A 6,736-nucleotide genomic window follows, 5' to 3' on the forward strand; every position below is an offset into this window, starting at 1 on the left:
CCCGAGGTCCTCAAATTGCTCTCAGCTGGCTGCTCGAAAGCCTTCTTCCTGTTTTGTTCACCGGAAGCCCCCTCCCAAGGAGAATGCACATTTTAATAGGCACGTGGGAGGTCACCTGCTGCCCACTCTCTCCTACCCTCTGGTTCATTCCACAATAAAGCCAGGGGATTATTTAAACAACCCAGAATTATCACAGCTCCCACCACCACCACCACCCTGCCTCCGCCCCTTCAGGGCTGCCTCCGCCCTCCGCCCTCCGCCAGACCTAAGGGCCTTGCCTCTCTCTGCTGATGCTGTTGCCCCACACGTCCTCCTCCTCCTAGTCGTCTTACACCCACGTGCCAGGCTCTGCCTCAGGGCCCCCGTACCTGCTCTTCCCCCTGCCTGGAAGGCTGTTCCCTTCAAACACCCCCCCTCCCCTCCCAGGCTGTTCATGAAGAGCTCCTTCTCCAGGTCTGGGCCCTGAGCTCAGGGCACCTCTCTTGGAGGCTGCACTCCAGCCTGCACACCCTTTAGCTCTCTCCACCGCCCTCATGGAAAACGGAGTGTGGGGTTATTTTAAAGACTGCCTCCTCCCTCGGATGGTAGGTGACAGAAGATTGCATTTATTTTATTCATTGCCGAGTCTCCTGTAGGTACTCAATACAGTTTTGTTGTTGCTGTTAATCCTCACTTTAGGATATTTTTTTTCCATTGATTTTTTTAGAGAGAGTGTAAGGTTGGGAGGGAGATGGAGAGAGAGGGGGAGAGAAGAGAAAGAAACATCCATGTGTCTCACATCCATTGGTTGCCTCCTGCATGCGACCTAGGATTGAAACCACAAACCTGGCAGTGCCCTTGACTGGGAATCAAACCCGAAGTCCTTCAGTGCGCGGACGGCACTCTAACCACTGAGCAACAGTGGCCAGGGCTCAGCACATTTTTTAAAAACAGCCTTTTAGGATGTAACTCACATACCCTACCATCCACCCGAGTGTACAATTGCATGGCTTTTAGTATGCTGACAGAGTTGTGCAGACAGCACCAGTCAATTTTAGAACATTTCCATCACTCCCAAAGGAAGCCAATGCCCTTTAGCTATCACCTCCACATTCTCCCTCCCCGCCTCAGTTCTAAGCAACAATTGATCAATTTTCTGTCTCCAAAGAGTTCCCTTTCATCTGAATGGAATCATATGTGGACTGATGTGGCTGCTTCTTTCACTTAGCACAGTGCTTTCAAGGTTCAGCCAACACACTTTTGCTCTATGAATGAATGAACGGATGCTTTAATGAGTGCAAGACCATGGGAAGGAAGGCGCCTTCCTGGTAAGATGGCAGGCAGCAGGCGAACGGATGCTTTAATGAGTGCAAGGCCATGGGAAGTAAAGGAAGGCGCCTTCCTGGTAAGATGGCAGGCAGCAGGACCATGGACCCTGGGCCCACTGCGGGGTCCAAATCTAACAAGGGACAAAGCTCTGAGTGCCTGTAGCCTGGTGGCCTCAGGTAAACACTTGATTGTCTTCAGTTCAAAGTCAAGAATCCAGTCTCACTGCCCAACCCTGATGTTAGATGTAGGTCAGATGCCCAACCCACAGCCCTCATTTCACCAGCAATGCTGCTTTCCTTTCTCCACATCTGTTTTTCACTCATTCATTCATTCAGATTCCACAGAAATGCACGATGATGATCTACAAATCTTTCTCCAGTAAATGAATACAGGGTGTGGCAAAAGTAGCTTTACAGCCCCCGGAGCCCCTGCCCACGATGGATACTGCCTGAACTCCGGGGCTGTGAGGGTTTAAAATGCATCACTGCAGCCAGTGGGAGGGGGCCCAGAAGGGAGTTGCTGTGAGGGGTATCCGGTGCCCTGGAAGCTGCTGAGACTCCAGCACCCCATTTTCTGAGCCTCCTTCCCACTGGATCTGACAGCCCTTCTCCCTGGCAAATCAGAGAGGAGACAAGCCTGGCGTTTGAGAATACCTGGCTGCCCCCACCATTACATTCAGAGGAAAAACAAACAGCCAAGAGGTCTGTGGCCAGGAACACGGTGGGGGACTTTCCAGGCCATCCTCAGCCCCCGGCTGCTGTGAGATGACCCCCAGTGCTTCGGTGAAGGGCTCATTGTTGGAAGAGGTTCCGAAGGGCAGGTTGAAATATACGGGCGAGTAGAGCAGGGACCAAGTGGATTTCATCTCCCTGACAAATCTGAGCCAGGCCAGCCCAGGCTAGCCATACTCACATCAGAATGAGAACAGGCCCTAGCCGGTCTGGCTCAGTGGATAGAGCGTCGGCCTGCGGACTGGAGGGTCCCGGGTTTGGTTCTGGTCACGGGCACATGCCCGGGTTGTGGGCGGAGTGTGCAGGAAGCAGCTGATCAATGGTCTCTCTCATCATTGATGTTTCTCTCTCTCCCTTCCTCTCTGAATAAAAAAAATATATTAAAAAAAAAGATTTGAGGAAGTTTTTTTTTTTTTTTTAAAGAATGAGACCAAGAAGGAAGGTCAGCATTAAGTTTTTCAAGGCCCGTCCCACCGAAAATAAAGCAAAGTCCCACATCCCACCACGTACAGCCATGCAGGTTGTGCAAGGGCGCCACATTTAAGGGAGTTTGTCTATTTATTATACAACCTTGTGTGTTTATGTCAATGTTCCAGCAGATGGCAATATAGCAGCGGTTCTCAACCTGTGGGTCACAACCCCTTTGGCGGACGAACGACCCTTTCACAGGGGTCGCCTAAGACCATCCTGCATATCAGATATTTACATTACGATTCATAACAGTAGCAACATTACAGTTATGAAGTAGCAGCGAGAATAATTTTATGGTTGGGTCACAACATGAGGAACTGTATTTAAAGGGCCAGAAGGTTGAGAACCACTGCAATATAGTGTTTTGAGGAGGGGACACTTTAAAAACATTCACCGAGTCTTCATGAGGCTGGATAAGAATGGCTGTGATCGAAGTCCTGGCGGCATGGACACCACACCCTCCTAAGCCCAGACAGAGGAGCAGCAACCAACTTCTCACTCAAAACATTATTTTTTGATGCCACTTAAAAAAATAAAGCAAAATTGCACCTTAGAAGAAACCAATTTAAAGTGGCATTTAGAACACTCACGATGTTGTGCAATCACCACCTCTATTTAGTTCTAAAATATTTTCATCATTCTAACATAAAACCCCATTCTCATTAGGCAGTTACCCCCTGGCCCCTGGTAAACACCAATCTGCTTCCTCTCTCTCTCTCTCTCTCCCTCTCTCTCTCTCGTTTTGCCTATTCTGGACATTTTATATAAATGGCATCACTTACTATAGGGTTTTCAAGGCTCATCCTCGTTGGAGGGTATCCGTACTTTATTCTTTTTTATGGATGGGTAACAGTCCATTGTCTGTTTATACCACTTTTATCGGTCGGGTCATTTGTTGATGGACATGTGGGTTGTTCCCGCTTTGTTGATGTGTCAGCATAAGCCGTACATGGGCCCAGTGTTCGCGTGGGGCTCTAGGATGTGTGCAGAGCACTTCACCACCCAGAGGTTCCCTCCCACCTTCCATCACTCACACGCCCCCTCGCAGGTAACCACTACTGTGGCCTCTGTGATCACAGACGGCTGTGCCTGCTGGTGAGCTTTACATAGATGGAATCATACAGCAAACCCTCACTTATGTCTGGCTCCTTTCACACAACGTAACGTCTACCCAGTGAGCCCACGTCACTGCACACCAGCCGGTTCCTTTTCCGTCTGCAGGATTCCACCATGTGGGTGTGTCGCCGTGCGTGTCTTCATGCTCCCGTTGACGGAGACACTTGCGTTGCTCCGCTGTGTGACTAGCCCACGGTCTGTTTATTCATTCTCTTCTCTGTGGACTTCTGGGCTGTTTCCACTTGTTGGCTGCTATGAATAACGCTGCTGTAAACATTCCTGTGTCTTTTGGTGGCCGTGTGAGCTCAGTTCCCTCGGGCACACACTCGGGAGTGGAGATGCAGGGTCACAGGGTGGGCAGAGGCTTTGCGTTAGGGGATATGCTTTCCAAAGCAGTTGAACCCATTTCTACTCCCACCGGGAACGTATGAGAACTTCCGTCAGCTGCCACCACCACCTCTGAGAGAGGGTGCCAGCTGATTCTCGGGGCCCAGGTGCAGAGCCCTTTCAGCTCAGTGGGGTGCTGCCTCTGTGGCTGAGGCCGGGCAGGGATACCCGGTGCCTCTGGTGTCCTTGGGAGGGTTATTCCAGCCTGTCATGAAAGCCTGGCACCACCAGTCACTGTCTTCCCCCGAGGCAGGCAGCTTAGGTGGAAAGTGGTCCCAGGAAACGCGAATGGGACCACAGGAAAGTGTGTGGGGGGGGGAAGTTGAGGGCGGGCAGGAAGTCCAACAAGCACGTGGGCCCTGGGGGCAGCTGGAGGTTAGTCCCAGGGAGGGACTCCAGGAGCCAGAGCTCTCTGACCTCATGAGGAACCAGGCAGGCAGGGCATTCCCACACCAGCCCTGCCTGCCCTGAGGCTGCTGCCAGGCGAAGAGGCTCATTCCAGGTGCCCACAACCTGCCTCAGCAAGGAAGCCAAGACCCAGCATGTCACCTGCCTCCTTTCGTCCCAAACACCATGTTCTGCAGTTCTGACTGCTAGGCTTCTCTTGAACCTGTCTGTGCACCTGGTCCCTGCCCAGCCCCAGCCATTCACCCAGCTTTGGGGAGACCTTCCCGTGGGCCTATCAGCTTTCCTGGTTCCCTTGTTGACCTTGACCAAGAGACCCAGCCTCTCCTGTCTCCCTCTCCATTCCCTTTTTGGACACATCGAGTTTGCCTCCTGGGGACATCTGGGGGAGGGAGCTGGACGGATAGAACTTGGCGAGCCCTCCGGGAACCAGGCTGGAGCGCCTAGGAGATGCGGAGTCTCGGGCCCACACAGACCTCAAGAACCAGAGCCTGCACGTTCGAGTCCCCAGGCGGAGAGCAGGCATGTCCATCTGACAGTGGGCAACGTCTGGGGACATTTTTAGTTGTGACAACTGGGGGCGGGTATTCCTGGCATCAAGTGGCTGAGGCCAGGGATGCTGCTCAGCACCCCCCGGGGCCCAGGACGCCCCCACACCTGTCAGCAGGGTTGAGGAGGAGGAGCCCTGGACACCCAGGCAGGTGACTGGACTCAGCTGTGAGCCCCGGCTCCGGCCTGGGTCGTGCCCGTCCCCCCCGGAAGACCCTCGGGAAGCCACACAGAAAGGCCAGAGGTCAATGAGTCACTTACAGTTTATTTTTGCCTGAAAGTATTTCACATCTCTGAACACAGCTACGTGACAGTAGTATAACCATCAGGAAAAGCAACAGTGCGAAGGGAAAAGGTGGCATGTCTCAGTTCTTTTTTTTTTTTTCCTTTTTAAATTTTTTTTTGTTGCTTCTGCTTCTTCCTGCACCAGAGTGCTATAAAGTATGGGACTGTGGGGAGAGAATAAAACCAAACAACAGAAAACAACAACAACAAAACAAAACACAAAACAGAACACTCACACGCACACGAAATAAAACCTGGCACGTAAAATGAATTAAGACTGAAACCCAATTTCTTTTTTTTCCTTTTTTAAAAAAATGAGGGCATAGTCGGGGGGTAATAAAGTCTACCTAGCAAAGTATAAAACGACAAAAGCATGGTTTCCATTGAATAAGATTAAATATATATAAAACAATTACATTGACTGGGGGTTAGGTCTGGAGGTGCCGGAGGGGGCATATTTGTGCTAAAACAACAGAAAAGGGGGCTTTGGGGAGAGGGGACCCCAAGTAAACCGTAAAGGGGCTGCTCTGTACAGTGAGGGCTTGTTAAGAAAAAGCCGCCTGTTTATAAAAGAAAGGAGGTTGGCTGTCCGGGCGGGTGGAACAGGGTCTGTGCAGTGGTCACATTCATGGGGGGCTGGGCAGTCAGGCTGGTGGAGGCGACGTCTCGCTCTCCTCCCGAGACCATGCAGGGAGGCGCATGCACGAGGAGACCACGGGCACGGGAGGGAGGGAGGGAGGGAGGCCACAGGTCGCAGAGTCTCAGTCAGGGCCGGGACAGCGGAGAGGGAGAGGGTGGGGCAGCTCCTCTCCGGGGGTGGGGGGGACGACAGGTTAGCACCCCCCTCCAAATGTGTAAAAGGGGCCGAGAGAAAGCCAGGGCCTTGGAGGAGCAAGACCACAATGTGGGGACCCCACTTTTCCTCCCCCAGCCTGACCCCCACCCCGTGAGGAAGTTGGAGACATCTGGGAAACGCACAGGGGTGGGTGGGCAGACAGACAGACAGACGAGGAGAGAGCATTAGCATACAGAATCCATTACTACAAAGCAATTAATTTTCCAAGAAGGTTCTTTTTTTTTGTTTCCTTTAAAAAAATAACAATAACACTACCACTACCCTGACAGCCAACTGGTTTATACAGGACTGCACGCCAGGGCGGGTGGGCGGCGGCAGGTGGGCGGGCGGGTCAGAGACTTCATAAATAAGAGGCAGGTCCCAGACCTGCAGTTTGTCAACGTTTCTTAAATAGGCGCATTATTTAAATCTTATGTACAACGAGAACCACTTTGCATAGCGATGGCGAGGACACAGGAAGGGGTGGTGGGACTGGGCCCTCCGGTCCCAGTGGCAGGTGAGTTCTCCGCGGGACCTCTGAGGAGAAGCCTCCTTCTCGGCCTGGAGGCCCATTGGATACGTGATGGTGGCGTCAGAGTTCACTTTTCCCACACGGCATTAAACACAAAGGCAAAGAAAACCCCCAAAG

The sequence above is a fragment of the Myotis brandtii genome, unplaced genomic scaffold, assembly GCF_000412655.1.
Source record: "Myotis brandtii unplaced genomic scaffold, ASM41265v1 scaffold165, whole genome shotgun sequence".
Lineage (NCBI taxonomy): Eukaryota > Metazoa > Chordata > Mammalia > Chiroptera > Vespertilionidae > Myotis > Myotis brandtii.